At 33.3% G+C, this 19,821-nt stretch overlaps 1 pseudogene across 1 annotated transcript; it reads left to right on the top strand.

Annotated features, from left to right (window-relative positions):
• Positions 1–14,647: 14,647 nt before the first annotated feature.
• On the top strand, positions 14,648–16,314 carry LOC149193619 (abscisic acid receptor PYL9 pseudogene; annotated as a pseudogene). The gene is made up of 2 exons (XR_016254464.1): positions 14,648–15,860; positions 15,901–16,314. The product of XR_016254464.1 is annotated as an abscisic acid receptor PYL9 pseudogene (transcript).
• The last annotated feature ends 3,507 nt before the right edge of the window (positions 16,315–19,821 follow it).

Genomic DNA, 19,821 nt, shown 5'->3' with positions numbered 1-19,821 from the left:
TACTGGTTGTTGCACTACTACCTCGAATGAGGATGGCTCAATCTATACACTCTCTCTCATCAGAGCCATGTAGCTAGTCTATAGATCTAGTGAGCACCTCTGCCTATGCTGTGATGTGGGTGCTACCACATTCTCTCTAGAACCATGCATCAATATATCAGCCTCTATGGTGTGCTTCCTTCCATCTCTACAAGTCTCTGAATGAGTTGGTTCTCCCACTCTCTGCTCCTTTGCATGTGGCTGATCCACATAATCCTGAGGTTCTTCCTCTAGAGCTAAAAGCTCCTCATCTCCACGCAAATGAGTCTCTCTCTGAAGGGAACATCTCATGGTCTTCTCTTCATTGAAATTCAAATCTCAACAAAACAATTTCATCCTGTGAGATGGAAGGTACACTCGATAGTTGTGAGGTGTATCGATGTACCCCACAAAAATGCCTAACTCAGCTGTTAGCTCTAGATTTTTCCTTGCATCCTTGGTAACATGACAGTAAACTAATGAACCAAAGATCCAAAAGTGTGGCACATTTGGTTTCTTACCTGAAAAATCTTCTTCTAGTGTACTCATCCCGAGAATTCGATGAGGACTCATGTTTTGCACATATACAACTATGTTGCATGCTTCAACCCACAAGTGCAACATTAGGCCCTAATCATGTAACATTACCCGTGAAGCTCCCAAAATAATTTTTTTCTTCATTTCAGCCACCCCATTCTACTGTGGGTTATGGGGTGCTATTAATTCCTATTGAATTCCTTCTGATGCACATAATTTCTTGAATTCATTTGAGACATATTCTCCACCATTACCACTCCTAAGAGCTTTAACTTTCCTGCTAGTATCTTTCTCAACAAGTTCTTCAAATTCATAAAATTTGGTGAACATTTGATCTTTCTTCTACATGAATAAAATCTAACACTTATGAGAAAAATCATCTACAAATTTTACATAATAATCATGCTTGGCTGTGAACTCTATCGAGAATGGTCCACACAAATCTTAGTGAACTCTTTCAAAGATATCTTACGCTTGACTATCCTTGTCATGAAAGGTATCTTTGCTGTACTTCTCCAATGTGCACCCTTGGCATATGCCTCTCTGCTCTAATTTACCCTTGGGAAGTCCTATAGAAATTTTTTACATTATCCTCAAAGCTCTATGGTGCAAGTGACCCATCCTTTTATGCAACAACTCACTGATGTCTAAGATCTACACAAACTCGTATTCTCCTCTTCTATAGTGATTTCAACTTTGCTACCATGTATAAATTCCTTATAGATTCAAACTGCTAATTGTAATATGATAAAAAAAATAGATTTGAATCTACTCTACTCATCAACAAAAACAATTAAATGATTGTGAAATCATTAAGCATACAAGAGAAAGAATTTAATCAACACATTACACAATGATTTCATAGAGAAAGACACAACTAAAAAGGCATGTTATGTGTATATTTTATTAGCCAGCAAATATGAGAATATTGCAATCTTTTTCTCAAGCTCAAGCAACCTCTGCACTATCTCAAATAATGAAGAACATGTATTGTTGCTTTTATAGGAGAACTTGGTTAAAATGAAGTTGTTGTACACAATTAAAATAAAACATGGTGGTTCTCAACCACTAATATACAAGGAATGAGAACTAGTGCCTCAGAAGGAAACAAGTTGAGATGGGATCTTTCCCAAAAAGAATTGAAGAAGGGAGACCCCTATTGTTATCAAAGTTTTGAACAATCACTTTCCACAATCCATAAGTATGTTGATTAAATTAGGAGTAGTGGTGCACGATAGATAGGACTTATATTAAAGTTGTTATACTGTTACCCACCCATCAGTATCAACATCCATATAGTATTACTGATAAGTTTTGGTAGGTAGAATTTTTTATTTCTTGAGGATACACAGTCAGAGTTCAAGAAATGGTAGGAACTTACAACCTCACACAACTTCACTTTCAGCATGTCAGGCATCAATGACATGAGTTTGCATGAGGACATGTATAAGCTTAAGCTAAGGGGACATGTTGCGTGACGAAATTTTCATCCTTTTCCTAGCTATTTCCCTATTATTTTTATCCCTTTTCGACCAACATGACCATATCTTATTACTATAACAACTCTTATTCACCTAAGTATGTCATTTTTCACTTGTCACATTCTTAGTCCAATTCTACTTGTAATTTGACATTAAACAACTGTATTAGGGTGTTTTTTATCGTAAAACTAATGTACGGGTTGTTTCAGGTTTGGATGTTTAGTCAAATATCGTTGTTACACAATTACATTTCAATTCCTTTACCAATATGGATTAATTAATGTTCCAAGAGCTATTGTTCTTACATAGATAGTTTCTTAAGCATTTGTTTCCTTTCCTAATTAGATTGGATCTAGGAGAGTGCCAAATTCAAAAGAAAAAACTCATCACTTGGAAATATTTGTGGAGTATTCAGATTGTTTGGTTGAGATCTTTTCTATCTCTATTTTTAACTAAAGGAAAATATTATAGTTTTACCCCTTCCATGGAAATCATTGTGTAATTGTTAAGATATCATTTTATTTTAAGATCACATGAGAATCAAAAGATTCTCAAGATGATATTCTCATTATAATTGAGATCTATAAAAGAGAAGACTATTTTCCCACTAGGGCTAGAGAAAATAATTGGAGAATAGGACTGGAAATGGGAAACACCAGAGCTCTATAATCCTTATACATTCATTAATACAAATCTCAACTTTGTGGTTCAATATTTTCCTCTGCGTAGTTTGTGTGTTTTTTATTGCACCACCCCTATTACGGAGGAAGGGCCCTCCTTCTTAGTAGGGATCCCTAGTTAGTTAGAGTGGAATACATAATTTGATATACATTTCTTAGTTATGTGATTGTTGTTACAGTTAATTCTATGTGTAATTTAATTAAATGTGGTAAGCTTTGGATGGCATGACAACTTAATTCCTAGAACAATCCCTCACTTTAGTGTGGTAGTGAATTATTTTCTTTATTGTTACCATTTGGATTTCACTTCCTTTTATGTGTGAAAATTGACTAAGTGATGGTTTGAGGAGTGTTGTGAGAATGGTTAAATGAAAGATTGCATAAATATTTATCAATTGTGTGATTGTTGTTATTTTATTTCTATAGTTACTTCTATGTGTAATTTAATTAAAAGCAGTAAGATTTGGATGGTGTGACAACTTAATTCTTGGAGCGGTCCCTCAATTTAGTGTGGCAGTGAATTATTTTCTTTACTGTTACAATTTTGATTACACTTCCTTTCCTGTGTGAATATTGAATGAGTGATGGCTTACAGGAGTCTTGTGAGAGTGGTTGGATGATAGGTTGCATAAATATTTCTCAGTTATGTGATTGTTGTTACTACTGATGTTATAGTTAATTCAATTTTCAATTTAATTAAGTACAATAAGCTTTAGACGGTGTGACAGATTAAGTCCTAGACTGGTCCCTCAGTTTAGTGTGATAGTGAATTATTTGATTTGTTGTTACAGTTGGGATTGCACTTCCTCTTATGTGTTCATATTGAAGGAGTGATGGTTTTCAAGAGTGTTGTGAGAGTGGTTGAATGAAATATTGTATAAATATTTCTCAGTTATGTGATTTTTATTACTGCTGATGTTACAATTGATTCTGTGTGTAATTTAATTAATTGTAGTAGGATTTTGATGGTGTGACAACTTAAGTCCTATATTGGTCCCCCTGTTTAGTGTGGCAGATACTTATTTTATTTGTTGTTATAGTTTGGATTACACTTCCTCTTATGTGTGTAAATTGAATGAGTGATGGTTTTTAGGAGTGTTGTGAGAGTGGTTGAATGAAAGATTGCATAAATATTTCTTAGTTATGTTGTTATTATTGTTGTTACAGTTAATTCTATGTGTAATTTAATTAATTGTAGTAAGCTTTGGATGGTGTGATAACTTAAGTCTTAGACTAGTTCCTCATTTTAGTGTGGCAATGAATTATTTTCTTTATTATTACAATTTGGATTGGATTTCCTTTTACGTGTGTACACTGAATAAGTGATCATTTTCAGGAGTTCTATGGTAGTGTCTGAATAAAATATTACATAAATATTTCTTAGTTAGGTGATTACTGTTACTGTTTCTGGTATAGTTAATTAATTAATTGTAGTAAACTTTGGATGGCATGACAATTTAAGTCCTGGAGGGAGAAATCGAGGGCTCTAGACCTTGAAGTGCCTATAATATCAGTTAGAACTAGGTCAACCACTTGCATCCTTTCTCCTAAGCATCCCAAACCCTGCTTGTCTGTCAGCTTGGTTGTTGTTGAGCCTAAGCCAGGAAACCTGTGGTCCAGTTGCACCAAGGGGGGAATTAAGAGGCAGAGGGATGAAAATCACTTACATGTGGGAATAGTAAGGTTGAAGGCAAGCCATGAAGGGATTGGGGGGAATTTGGGTCACATCCCTCAGACCCGAACTCGAGACTTTGTAATGGTGCTTCACATGGAATGGTTGGAGGTCAATATTGACATATGGTTTGGTTATAATGTTTCTTCTTATGCTAATCTTATAGGTTTATTTAATTTTCCTACCCCTCTGACTCCGGTGCTCCTGCTCTGGGACAATGAAAGAAATCGTGAGTGGTTGTGGCTATAAGAAACTCTGAGTGAAAGAAAAATGGTGAAGGCTGAAGTGGGGCTAGGAAGAATAGGGGATTGTCATGCTCGCAAATAGGAAAACAACAAAAAGAAAACACCGGTGGCCTCGACCAACAAGAGCCAACGGAAGAGGGGCAAGAAAATTGTAGAGGAAGACATGCATAACCTCATGAATGCATACCACGGGGGAACTCCAACATAGGTTAAGGCATAATTTCAACATGGGAGGCAGAGCTAAATGCTGAGCTAGTGACAAAGTTGCTTCCAATGGAAGATTAGGATCCCTTGCTCATAGATCCAGGACACACCTGAGGCCGGAAAACACTATTTAGATAGAGAATCCAACTTTATTGGGTGATGAAGAACATGTTGCCTAGGGCCATGATGACAAACAAGAATCTGGAGGAACCACAAGAAACACGACAAGATGGGCTAAGCTTAAAGGATATTGAAAGGGAGATTCAGGTTGTACAGGTGCAACAATATCATTTGAATGTCCACTTAGGCCGAATGGAGAAACAAATTCAAAGCCTGTTGCTGCATGAAATGCTTGGGTCTAGTGCTAAGGACCAACATCCCATTGAATCATCAGATGACTGAAAGAATATTAGATAGGAAGTAACGCATTTTTTTGTTACTCTAATTATCTAGTCGGATGGCATTTACTTTGATAGTAGAATGATTAAAAATATAGTATATTGAATAGCTTATTTATCATGGATGGATATTCTCACACTGTTTAAATTTGGACATTATATGATGTTGATCAGTGGCCAACAAAACTAGTTTCCCTCGAGCAGGTTGAGGCCACGAGACGTATTTTTTGTTACTTGCATATATATGATTAATATAAAAAAAAGTACCACCAAGATTACAAAAAAAAAACAAGTTTAAGCAAAATAATTACAAATATTTTTATACTCTTTGAAAGTAGAAAGAAAATTTTCATTCAAATATTATTATTTTAACTTTCAATTAATTGAAATTTATTTTATTTTAATTAATATAAAATTATTTTTGGTTATCTATATGTATTTTTCAAAGTCATTTATGGTTTTAGATTATTAAAGATAAAATAATTATTTTATTTTAAAATTGGTCAAATTACAAATATTTTTTAAAGTAACTTTTCATTCAAATAATAATTCTTTACTTTCAGTTACATAAATTGAAATAAAACTAGCTTGGATCTACCTTAATTTTGGATTAACCAAGGGGAGAGGGGATCAAATCTCTTTTCACTTTAAAAAAAGTTTGTATATGAAGAGATTTTATCCCTTTAGCACTTGTAAATTAGGAGTAAGATGATTCAATTATTATTAATAATTATAATTATTAATTTTATATTTCACTTTACTTATTTTTATTTTTATAATTTACCCCAACTTTATTTTGCTTAGCATTTTTCACATCAAATTTTATTTTATGGAGTTTCCTCAAATTAGATATTAAAATTGATTTTAAAATAAAATAAATGGGCTATATTTTTTAATACTAAAAGTTAGTTTTTATTCGCCCAAGGGTGTATATTAGTTGATGATAGAGTGGTTTGTTAAGGTATTTCTTATGATGTTATTGGTTTAAACTTTGATTAGCTCAGTTTTCCACGTCTGAGGCAATGTGGGCACACTTGGAGGTGATTGTGTTAGTGGATAGAATCAATCCTCAAGTACAAACTCGCTATAGTTGTCTATTTTATCATATACAAAAAAATAACAATAATAATAATAATCTTATGTTTTTAATTTTATTGAATTAATTATTTATCAAAATTATATTTTATTCAAGGTACATGATTTTGTTCGAAGTAATTTAGGTGATGGAAATAAGGGAAAATAATTTTCTTGTAAGAATTTAGTAAATTATATCTTCACTCAAACACTCTCATAGAGAGAAAAAAAAGTCTTGACCCCACCCAGAACACCTAAAAGGAAACTCTCAAGCAAGCCACCCAATGTCACCTTTGTGGCCTTCTCTCACTCTTTAGACTACAAGAGGGATATCCTTGTCTAGGGGGATATTCTTAAAGATCGATCTAAGCTAGGCCATTAAGCAATGAAGGGAAGTTCCTCAACGAAGACTAGTGATTTGACACTACTCACTCTCAAAGTAAAAGTTCAGGATAAGTGTGCGAATAGTCAAACAAACCATGAATTATTATCAAATTTTGAATGATTTCAATTAAAGAACTCTGCATATTCATGCAATGAAATTACACTTGAAAAATGAAAGATAAATCTTGCTCAACTAACCATATAACATGAGATGCTAGTGAAGAATATATATAATGGCACAATAAAAATAGAAAATGATTCATAAATTGTCTATACAAGTAAGGCATTAGATCATTCATTCATCGTATTCATGAGCATTGGAGATTGAGAGTTTGTTATCATCATCATGAGACCATTCCACAATTAAGAGATCATACACCAATAGTATTAACTATGTTTGTGACAATAAAGTATTATGCGTTTGTGGTGATAAATAAAGAAAATATTCAAACTTGTCGCTATTACTAAGGAAAATGAAGACAACAAAGTTGAATGTGGACTACTTACACATATGTAACATTAAAATGTCATCCATATATCATCAATTTATCACCATTTATAGTTGGGTAGTTTGTAACCATAGAATTGTGACCCAAATGATGTATTCTTAACATTCCAAAGTGTGTAATTACAACTAATGAACCATGAGCAATACCATTAGCGTGTGATCACAATAACCACTATGTATTTAGAATAAATTACCATTAAGACTAGAGATGAATGCAAGTTTTAAATAACCCCTAAACAATAAGAAATTCCATATGTCAACATCAAATATTCAAGAATTGTGTGCATTGTCTAAATTGTGTGCAGAGTGCACAAAATAGTGGCACTATTGGGCTTCAATAACTATCTCATTATGTGTGTTAGGATGTGTCATGTCAAATTAGAAAGTCATCATACATCTACAAAAAGGCAGGCAATTAGTAAACCATCAAGACAATTTTAAAAATAATGAATTGTTAGCTTTATGAACCAAGTTATTTCACATTCCCATGCATTGATTTGCATAAGGGTGTGGTTAGAATGTCAATTTTGTTAAGAAAATGTAAGAAATAAATGTATCAAGAACAAAATTTGACCATGATACAAATTTGTAAACCCTTTTCACAATTATTTATAAAAAGCTTAAATATCAAGGTGTTTCATGCATTCATGTACTCATGTAAAGATTAAGAGTGTTTACTATGCCATAGATATGTTACCTAGATCTGTCAAATCCAACATGAACAAGTAAAAATATGATATTGTGTCCTTACAATTAAAGCGCTAATCATTTTTAATTTACGTTAATCATTTTTAATTTTGTCACTTATTATCTAGTCATATATTTTAGTTCTAGACTAAACTAGTCATTTAAGTTAGTCACTTTTAGTTGAGTCACTTAATATCTAGTCATATATTTTATCCCTAGACTAAATTAGTCATTTAAGTTAGTCATTTTTAGTTTGGTCACTTAAAGGTGCTCAAATTTAGTAGTAATTGACTTGAAATAATTATGGTGACTAGCTTTTTTATTCACATAGTTACTATTCTCTCATTTTGTACTAGAGACTGTTATGTGAATGATATGGAAGTCTCTCGAATACATCGGCATACTCACTGTCATGATTGTGGCTACCACCTGTTCAGGGATCTATCGTTCACCCATTCACCACTTCATTTGACGACTCAGGATATAGCTGGGTGGTTCATTCTAACCGAACCACTCTCCGTCAAGTTATTTGTCCCGTCATTCTTTCAATGACGCATAAAATTTCCCAACTCTCTAACCAAGATTGTCTCAGATAGGGTTTGCGTCAGCCTTCTTAAATCTGATTTATGAACTCTAAGTCAACCATTCCAAGTTATTGTTTCTTTTATATTTCTCAGCAAGGATTTGCACATCCCTCAGCTGGTTGCAATATTGAGCAGTAGATTTATCACACAGGTAAAGGAAAATTTTCCCCTGAATTAAATATTACCTTCCAAAAACATTTCCTCCCAACATGACAACCATGAGCATCTGGGGCAGTGAATTAATACTGCTATTTCCCAACCCTTCCTTAACTTTCCAATTTTAATCGTTGCTTTTCTTTCCTGCACCAGATTGTCTAACTTGAAATTTTGTCTTCTCCTTGATTATGTATAGGTGGGAAAATACCTCGGCCCTTATCGCATGTCAAAATTTATTTTCTTTGCTAGCCTCTTAGAGGAACCTATGGTTTTCTCAATTTTTGGGGTTTCGCTAAAAACACTCTTGCTCTAGCATGGACAATACTGCATCTTTTATTATTTAGTTCATATACCACGATTTGTGTTGTTAGCTATTTAAGTATTTTCTTAATGACCGGTTTAGTTCCACCTCAATCCAAGGGTTATGAGTTATTCATAGTTTAAATTTATTTTTTATGTAACAACCGATACATCCTTGTGGTGACATTTAATATTCAACAATGTAATAAGCGTTACTCTGAATACATAACATGTATTAGTGTTACAATGCTTTTTATATATAGAAAATTTTGTGTAATCTTTCATGAATCGAGACCTGTAAGTTCATGGGTTTTGTATTGCATTTCTTATCTTTATAATTTCATAGCATATTGTTTTAGAATGGTTACTATCTTATTTATTTCCTTACTATGTCCCTGTCCTTCAAAATGGTTGGCTAGGAATATACTTTCTCACTTATTCTTTTCTGCATTATATTCTCAATATATCCATTTCCACTTTAAAAGGGTTTTTCTTTTTGCAATCTTGTCTAATGGAATTTAAATGTATACATATATGTCAAGTGTAGTTCTATCTTTACATTACATTTGTTTGTCACACATCGAATTCTCATTTTTCTACCTTTCTTGATCAAATTCACTGTACCTAGTAGAGGTACGAGACCTGAAAATTTGGGTTTTGTTCTCTTCCCATACGGTACGAATTATTACTTTTCATGACTTTGCACTACCCATGGACGAACTTCCAGTTTATTCCCCCGGGATTTAACCTGAATCCCCCATCGAGATCTCAATTCCCTTGTCAGTATTCCAAGAAGATTGTAACTTCCTAATTAGTTTTTGATTATTCTTTCGCAATATTTATTGGGTTGCATGCTATTCTGGGTTCCTTGCTTGATATAGTTATGTCATTTCCTCGTTTTCTTTATTTTAATAAGAACAAAATGTTTATATCTCTAAATCTATGGGCTTAAAAGCACTCCCTATTCTTATTTAGTTTCAGTGTTATTTCTTTCATATACATAATATTAAACCTTACATGCACAAATTATACAAGTTAACATTTCAAAAGTCCTTTGTTTTCGTCAACTTCCCTTACATACTTGTAAAGAGAACTTTACTCATTATTATTAAAGAAAACAGTAACAGATTCTGGATTTTGTTTTCTACAACTACTTTTCATAAAGGAAAAAACTATTCATTATCATTCAAGAAAGAAGCAACAAATTTGGTCTTTGCCTTCTACAGTCACTCTTCATAAAAGAAAACTTTATTCATTATCATTTAAGAAAGTAGCAACGGATTTTGGAAATTAGATTTTACTTATCTGTGTTAATCCACCAGTTCAGCGAAATGAAACTAGGATGAAGACTCCACCACCCAACCCATGAGACCAGAATTAAGTTGAAGTCCCCCCCTAAGCCTCTTAAGTGTCCAGAGAAATAAAGATAATAATTTGTTTTTTTGGTCTTAAGACCTTTAGTCTAGTCTATAACTCATTCCAGAGCTTCCACCGCCTCATGACTAGCTCAAGAATAGCCCTCATCAGTGCATCTCCTTACCTTCAGAGCATCTTGTCATGGCTCACTTCTCTCCTTTATCCTCGCATTTTCCTCTTCAACCAGCCTTGGCTTCTTTTCAAAATTGAGATGTATTTTTAATCCCTAAGGGAGGAGGAAGTAACTATCTTAACTACCTAGAAACTGAAGAATTTGTCTTTTTGGTCTTCTCCTTCTTTTTTTTTCCATGACTTTTCATATCATAAAAGAAAAGCAAAATAAAACAAACTTTTTATCCAAAGTTGTTCTGTTAAGGCACTCCTTGCGATATGTCATTGGTTCAAATCCCCTGTGGGTGCTTACCTACCAAAAAAAAGAAGATATTATAGGTGGATCTTTATTACTATTACAAAGAAATTTTTCAAATAGAAAAATAACAATATGCATATTACATTTAAATAAATTTAAATAATAATAATTTATCTTTGTAACCATGATAATTAATACACATATAAAAATTTTATCATTTTAATTAATAAATATATAATTCAAAATAAAAATATTTCACAATATAAAAATACTAAATATATACAATATAAGTAGTAATTATAAATTAAGGTCTATGATATAAATTATTAATATTATGGAGAATTTCTTCAAAGAAATCATTACAATTTGCATATCACATTTAAATAAATTTTAATAAAAATAATTTATCTTCATGACCATGATAATTAATAAACATATAAAAACTTAAAAATTTTAATTAATAAGCATACATGTAAAAAAATATTATTAAATATAATCTGTAAAATATATAAAATATAAATAGTAATTGTATGTTAAAATTCATTCGACCATATAAATTAAAATAATAATTCATGTTCATAATTATTATATTTGGGAATTTTATATTAAAATTTAATTAATGAGTATATAAAAATTAACAATAAATATTTTTTCAAAATATCAAATTGGAAAATTGAATCATAAAAAATATAAGACATGTCAAACAAAGAGTAGAGAATATATATATGGATGGTTTTAATAAAATTAAAAATAAGGATATGGGTATATATGAAGATGTGAAGCCCTAAGGGATAACTCAATTGGTCGAGTTCTTGTTGCTAAGTACCTTTCCGATTAGGAGGTCACAGGGTCAAATCTCTTCCACGCCCTTTGGGTTAGGCCCCTGTGATATGCTTAGGATTATTAATATATATAAGTAGATAGATATATATATATAATTTCTGAAAGATATTTATTGTAAATATTGAATTTTAATATCGTTATTTTGGGTCAAAATGTTTTGAATCTTAATTAATTTGCAAAATTTTTATTTCCAAAATGAAACTGAATATTAGTTTTTGAATTTTTAAAATTTGAATTTCTTTGATTGTGGATGACTAATTTTATGTGATTTAAAATCAAATTTTCACAATTAAAAATTATCTTTAAAAAATCTATTTTTTGCAAACCCTTTTTTTATTGTTATATTACCATGTACCAATAAATTATTAGTAATTTGAACCAAATACTAAACAATTATATTATCATATATCAATAGATGATTACTGACTTGATTTCCCTTCACCAAAATTATAGTGGCTAAATCATACGCTTATTATAATCAAGTTATATGATATATTCACACATAAAAGAAATTCTATTGTTTAGATATACCCAAATGCTAAATAGCAATACTGAAAGTAAAACTTATTGAATTTACGGAACTTTTCTTAAACTCTGTCACGGGTTTGTCCGAGGATAAGCCAAAGCCATTCTTAATTTCTAAATTCAGTTTACACAACCATCCGTTTGACGGAAACACAACGGTCATGTTAGATTTAAAATGGCGTAAATTTTTTATATCATTCATCATGTTAGATTTAAAATCATGTAAAATGTTTAATTTGAATATGAATGTCTAGATTAACATAATTATTATTAAAAATAATAAAAAATGTAATTTAAAGAGTTATAAATTAAAACGGTAATAATTCGAAATGTAATTTAAAGAAGTTATAATTTTAAAATAGTAATTTAAGAAAGTTATATTTTCTTTTTCTTTCGTAATTCAAATTTATTTGAAAACATATTAGAAATTTGAAATTAGAAAAATTATATTTTTAGTGGGTAAATATCACAATGAATATTTCCAAAAAAAAATTGTCTATTTGTTAAAGTGAAATCACTCAGTCAATTCTCTAAGTAACCTAATCTTCATATAAAAATCATATTTTCCAAATACAACCCAAAAAAAATCAATCATTACATCTACTCAAATAATTCAATATTCAAATATCTATTTAATCACTTTTTATATTTACTTTGTAGTTATCCTATTTATTTTATATCTACTGGGTGGTTATCCAATTTATATTAGGATTGAAGCATTTCACAAATTTTCAAAATTCTTCAGCTATTAAATGTGAGGTTTTCGTAGTTTATCATCATATTCTAGCTACATAATTTTTTAGCCGTGTTGATCATTTTTAACGTTCTATATTTTTAATGAACACAATTAAAACAAAAAAAATTCTTAACTTCAACGGTTTTTTTAGTGTCCACGAAAATATCAAGCATCAGGAATCAACACAGTTCTAATTCACAAAATAGCTGAAGTAATACGTATATTTAGTTATCCTAATAACTGCCGTCCATCAAGCCAACCAAAACTAAAAGAGGATATATGGTATAATGATTCTCGTCCATCACGCCAGAAAAAGGACGAGTGTATATTATATAGGAAAGTTCCATAAATAATATTTATTTTGTTAAATATTAATATATTTACAACATTGTTTTGTTACACATAGAAAAACTTATGATAATATAATTGTTAAACTAGCGAGACAATTATTTTTAGTTATTATTTTCGGAATATAGGTTGAATTATCATTTTTATTCAAGGAAAATTTCGTCTCACAAATAAGTTGTTGGTGAGGAAGACTTTCACTCTTGCCAAATGCCTCTAAGTCTTAGAGGAAAACAAATTCTTAAACAAACAAAAACAATTTCCAACAACATATTTACAACACTAATATATTTAGAACACTATTCCCTGGTTAAACGACATTTATATATTTCCAATATTACTAGGTTAAACAGTTAAATATTTCCAATATTTTGGAGTATTATGTAATTTATCGGACTATTATGTAATTTTAATTTTGTCCTCGTCTTACTTCCCTAGCAGCAGACGGCAGCGGCTAACCAGCCTGCCATAAAGCATTAAATGTTCAGGGAGATGCAGGCTGGATAGCCCGATAACATGCGAATTCCCATTTCTTATTTAATGCCAGTCTCCCCGCTCGCGTGTTATCGGGTTATCCAGCCTGCATCTCCCCGGACATTTAATGCCCTATGACAGGCTGGTTAGCCGCTGCCATTAACCACGGCAGAAGTATGATCTTTTAAATAATTAATCGATTTTATTCTTCGCAAAAGAAGTTATGGCAATGACATCGTGCTTAGGTCAGCAGAGTAATGTGGAGCGAAAACCTCTCGCCGTGGAGCAGTTGCCTCCATTAAACATCAGCGCAACTCGATGTACAAGTTGTGCATATCTCATGCGAAAATAGAAACAGAAAAGTTCACCGCCAATGTGGAGCGAAAACGTCTCGCCGTGGAGCAGTTGCCTCCAAACATCGGCGCAACTCGATGTACAAGTTGTGCATATTTTATGCGAAAAAAGTCGCCGAGTATAGAAACAAAAAAGTTCACCGCCAAACAATTTTCCTCCAAACATCGGCGATTCGGTGCAACTCGATGTACAAGTTGTGAATATTTCATGCGAAAAAGTCGCTATAGAAACAAAAAAGTTCACCGCCAAACAATTTTTCAAGATTGTGTTGGAAGATTTTGTTTGCGTTTACCAATAAATTAGATTAAAGCAAAGCTCAGCTCTCTCAATCCTTCTGGACGAACAGCAAGTTGAGCAAGTTGAACAATTGTGTGCACCCATAAATTAAATCAAACAAAGCACACGATCCCCGTGGACCAAGTGCGCGCGCAAGTTGAGCGAGTTGCTGGCCACGAAAAGCTTACGATGACATAATTAAAACATATGGACGGACGCTGTGCATGTCGACGTAACGATAAGATTCCTGTAAATATTTTTTAATTTTGACAACGACAGCAAGACGATGATTGGATACAGAGTGAACGGATACAGAGTGAGGCAACTCGTGTTGGCTCTCAAGACTTTTTAGGTGGTCGCCAGAAGGTTATAAGTCTGACAAACCCCATTCCCTAAGTGTTCATTCTAGGAGAGAGCATTTAACTCACGCTGCCTTTTTTTGGCTGTTGCTATGAGCTGTTGCTGAGAATACATATTTGTTAGTTTACCAGTGATTGGGCAGTGAGCAACCAGGGTTTCTTTGATTAGCCAGTAAGACGCTAGGGTTCGGTATTTGTGTGTGTTATATTTTGGGGTTTTGAAGGCGCATCGATGGCATCGATTTGTGAAACGCAGCCTCAGGAGGTGTGGAGATCATCACGGGATTCGATCTCCAGATTTTCTTGCGGATCTAAGAAACTTATCAAGAGGAGCCATGAGGAAGAAGAATATGGGGAGTGGGTGCAGGAAATGATGAGACGTTACCATTCTCACTCGTGTGAGAATGAGGGGAAACAATTCACAAGGTGCTCCTCGGTTGTGGTGCAGCTAGTGAAAGCACCAGTGAGCGTGGTGTGGTCGCTGGTGAGGCGCTTCGACGAGCCCCAAATCTACAAGCAATTTATCCGCAGTTGTTGCATAAGCGGTGAGGGAGATCTGAAGGTCAAGGTCGGCTGCCTGAGAGAGGTTCGAGTCGTCTCCGGTCTCCCTGCTGCCACCAGTACTGAGCGACTGGATATTCTCGACGAGGAGCGGCATATTTTGAGCTTCAGCATCGTGGGGGGCGATCACAGGCTCAGCAATTATCGATCCATCACCAGTCTGCACGAGAGGCTTATCAATGGTGAACCTGGAACCATTGTGATCGAATCTTACGTGGCTGATGTGCCACATGGAAACACGAAAGAGGACACGTGTTTGTTCATCGATACCATCGTTAAATGCAATCTGCAGTCCTTGGCTGACGTGTCGAAGCACGTCTTCAGTACAAACCACTGCTTATAGTCTAGCAGGATGCAGTACAAGGCAGTTTTGGCCGTGTTCTAATCGTTAACTGTGGAGGTTTGATCCCCACAGGTTAAAATTTTCTGAGCATTAAATGTGGAGGTTTGATCCTCACAAATTAAAATTTTCTGAAAGCTCTGAAAGCCCCACCGCATATTTTTCTGAAAGCCCCACCGCATATTGCTCACTCTCTTATATGACGGATGAAAACAATGGAATGGCGAGTCATTTTTCCAACCAAAGTAACATCTCTGCTTATCCATTTAAATGTGGAGGGCAGGCCAGCAAAGGTGTTCTTGATTCTTCAGTGTGAAGGGCAGGCCAGCAAAGGTGTTCTTGATTCTTCAGTGTGAAGGGCAGGCCAGCAAAGATGTTCTTGATTCTTCAGTGTCAAGGTCGAAGGAAAGCTTTCCTTGGTTTGGGCATGTCAGTTGTGATTGCCTCCGTCCAAAGAATTCCACTTCCCAAACATTCACCTTGGGATTTTCAAAGATCCGTCTTGAATTATCTGAGCTGTTGGAGAGGATCGTATTGTTCTTCTATATGGGAATGCAAATCTCAGAGAGGTTTGTATTGTTCCTTGAAATGGGAATTCAAAGAGGGTTTCTTGTTCATGTAAATGTATTCCAATTTAGACCTCAGTTTAAATTCTCAAATTCTCCAAAATGGATAGAAGTCTTTCTTTGAAATTAAATTCTCCAATAACGGTCGAAGTCTTTCTGTAAATCAACATACAAGTAGTAAAGCAAGTTGCAACTAGCTTCTTACCCCATGTATGCAGCATAATATCTTCCTCTTCGTCCACGCCTTAGACAAGGTCCGTCCGTGCGTATTCGCGTGTCACATTAATTATATTTAAAATCCTTTTAATTTTGAAATAGGGTTTTCATAGTTCACAATAATTAGACTCATGTCCTTGCACTAGGTTTTCAAAATTATAATATAATTTTAAACAATATTATATTTATTTTAAATTCTGATTTACTAATTTAAGAAAAATAAGTTTAAATTTTTGCCAATCTAAGAGAGGGATAAGCGTTGAGTTAGAAAAATAGATTTAGAGCTAAAAAAAGGTTATGCTGAATTATTAATATTAATTTTTATTTGATCAAAACGTTTATGTTTACATTACAATTTTTGGTATAATTTGAAAGAGCAATAATTATTTTGATGGATAGTAGAGAATAATATAATAATTTTAAATAATTTTTTTATATTTATTTTAATGTATTTTTTAATTAAAATTGATTAATTAAAAAAATAATACAATTTATGGGTTTTAAGGTATGTGGTATTATTAAGTCGTGATATTGGCCAATAGTATTTTAACAAAGCCTCTTGACAAGTTAAAACTTTCCATGATAAAGCGAGAGTGAATGTTCATAACAAACGTTAAGACACAAACAATGTTTGAGACAACCATGGATAAATTTGGGGAAGTCAATTTGGGCATCCTCACCAAGCACGGATAGTGGTAGGTAGCACTTGCTCGTCGCTGCTTTCGCTCTTACCAGGAATTTTTCATCGCTTCCAATGTGTCGCCTGCACTCGCAGGTAGCCTTGTTCAGTAGAGTGAGGAGGCAAAGGGGAATGAGAGGCTCGCGACGATGAGAGGGCACTTAGCTATAGGCATCATCTATAATCCGAAGGTGGAGGAGGGGATCATTATGCCTAAAAGCTTCTCTTGTAGGTACCGTGCCCACAAAAGGTTTGTTGAAAGCATGAACAAGACTCTTACCTAGGGATTGGAAATAGTGAGAAAGTATGCAATGAGTTTGACAAAATTCACTACTTAGACGAGGATCATAAATAAATTCTAATTTTTGTTTGGTCTATGTATGGTGAGTCCCTTTCTTTTATGGCTACAAAATCAGATGGAGTGGGAGCATTGGCTATCAATATTCGACATTAGATAAGTATCCCTAAGGGTGACATGAGGATCCTCTACGAAGGGAGGCAATTAAAGATGGAACAAGGCCTAAGAGACCGTGGAATTAAGAGGGATGCCACTATCTCTATAGTGGCATGCTTGATTGGAGGTGGGACATCTTTGGTTTCAAAGTCTCTATCCTTCATGGGGGCCTTCAAAATAGGACCCAACTCTCAGTAGCCCCAAGCATCTCCTAAGGTATTCCAGGTGGATAAAGTTGAGGAGGTTCCTTCTATTGAAATTTCACACCTAGATCTTGAGGACTACCTTCAACACTACGTTGAATTAGATCTCATTTTATACTTCAATTTCTTATGGCCACACTCAAAGGGTCTTCATAAGTGGATTCATTCGACCTGTACTAAGAAGTACAAGGACATATTCTTCTCTAAGAGTTTTTTAGTGTTGTTCACTGAGACGAAAGATTACCAAAAGGCCCTAACTGGTGGGCCTTGGTTCTAGGGTAAAGAGGGTCTATTCCTAACCCGCTAGTTTTTGGGTTTTGGTCCCTCTATAATCATCATTACCAAGCTTCCAATTTTGGTTCCACCTCCAAATTTACCTACCTATCTTAGGAAATTTTCAAATTTTCAAGACAGGAAATTCCTTGGGCTGTTATGTTACCATAGATATATCTCAAGCGAAGTATGGCCTATATACCTACCAAAGAATATGTGTAAAAATTACCAAATGCTTTTTAGATCAAATAAATCCAAAAATCAGTGGTTATCATTGCAACCAATCTTTGGATTATGAAAATATAACGTTTCAGTTTCATGTTTGCCTTCAAACTTGTCATTTACAGAATTCCTGCCCTTTGTCAAATTCCAACGAGAAATGACACATCAAATATTCTAAATCTAAAATTTGGAAACCTTGTAACCTACCCCCTATGGAGGGCATGACTTCTTCTATTTCTAATGAAGAGTAGGGATATGATTCCAAGGGAACCAGGGCAAATTTTCACTAGACATCGGACTCTGAGACTTGTGATGATTCAAAACGGATCCCAATACCCCCTGCAAAAAGGAAGTTGGTAAGTCAAGATGTGTCTTTGGGTTTTCTAAAGCGGGCACATGAATCAACATCTTCTAACACAACCAAGGAATCTTCATATCTCAACAATAACTTGCAAATTAATTTGCTTGATCCACCTCCTATAGGTTGGACTAATGTCGTGAGAAAAAGAGGCAAGAACATTCGCTCTGAAGACCATCCCCAAGTCGAGTGATTCTTTTGGGTCTCTCAAATCCATCTAGTCTCTATTTTTAGGTCTGTCAAATCTATGGTCTATCAAAATGCTCATATGGATGAATGTTTCAACAATGTAATTTTGTTTTTGTGAGAATAGAAAGTATTGTTTTACAAAAAAAAATGTTCATAGCCAACCTAGATCCATCTTAACTCTAAATCTACCAAGCATTAAAAGTGGTCAAATCTCCTTTCACTCTAAAATATGTTTTGTGAGAATTGAAAGTATTAATTTACAAAAAAAAATGTTCATAAGCAACCTAGCTCCATCTTAACTCTGAATCTACCAAGCATTAAGAGTGGTAAAATCTCCTTTCACTCTAAAATATGTTTGCATTTCAAGAGGTTTGATGCTTCTTGGTGATTGGTAGAGATCCAGAGTTAAGATGGATCTAGGCTAGTTTTATTATTAATTATAATTATATCATTATTTTTATATTTTTATGTTTTATTTTTAGTTTTGTGTAATTTGAAGAAGTCACAATGTTTTATTGATATCTAATATTATTTTAAGTTATTATATATATATAATTTTGATAGAGTCAAAATGTTTACATAGCATTACACCATATCTACATTCACACCATCTTTATATACTGGGTTGAGAGCAACTCTCTAGGAAATTACTTTTAACCTTTTATTTGTTTTTTAATCCCACATGTAAAGGTATACAAACATTTATACCACTAGAACATTTTCCCCATACATTTTTGTTCTTATATTTAATTTTAAAAATGTTATAAAATAAATTAAAATGAAATATTTATAAAATATTTTGATTTTAAAATGAGTTGTGGTGTTTGGGAAAGTGGTACTGATAAGACATTGTACTAACCAATGATATTGCAATGAATCCTATTTAGAAATTAATAATAATCATGGTAAAATGAGAGTGAATATCCATAGTTAAGAATCTTGTTATATTTTAATTTAAAAATGTTATAAAATTAAAATAAAATTGGGCAAGTGGTATTGATAATCCATGGTATTTGTCCATGATATTGTAACAAATCCTATTTGTAAGTTAATAAATGGGGGTGAATATTCATATTTAACAATCTTTCTATATCGTAAAATGTTATCTGCTTGTTAATTAAATTTAAATGTAGT

The sequence above is a fragment of the Pinus tabuliformis genome, chromosome 2_2 (assembly GCF_031772625.1).
Source record: "Pinus tabuliformis cultivar Carrire ecotype Pingquan chromosome 2_2, CPIR1, whole genome shotgun sequence".
NCBI lineage: Eukaryota > Viridiplantae > Streptophyta > Pinopsida > Pinales > Pinaceae > Pinus > Pinus tabuliformis.
The sequence above is the reverse complement of the archived record's forward strand: the minus strand, read 5'-3'. Positions and strand labels throughout refer to the sequence as shown.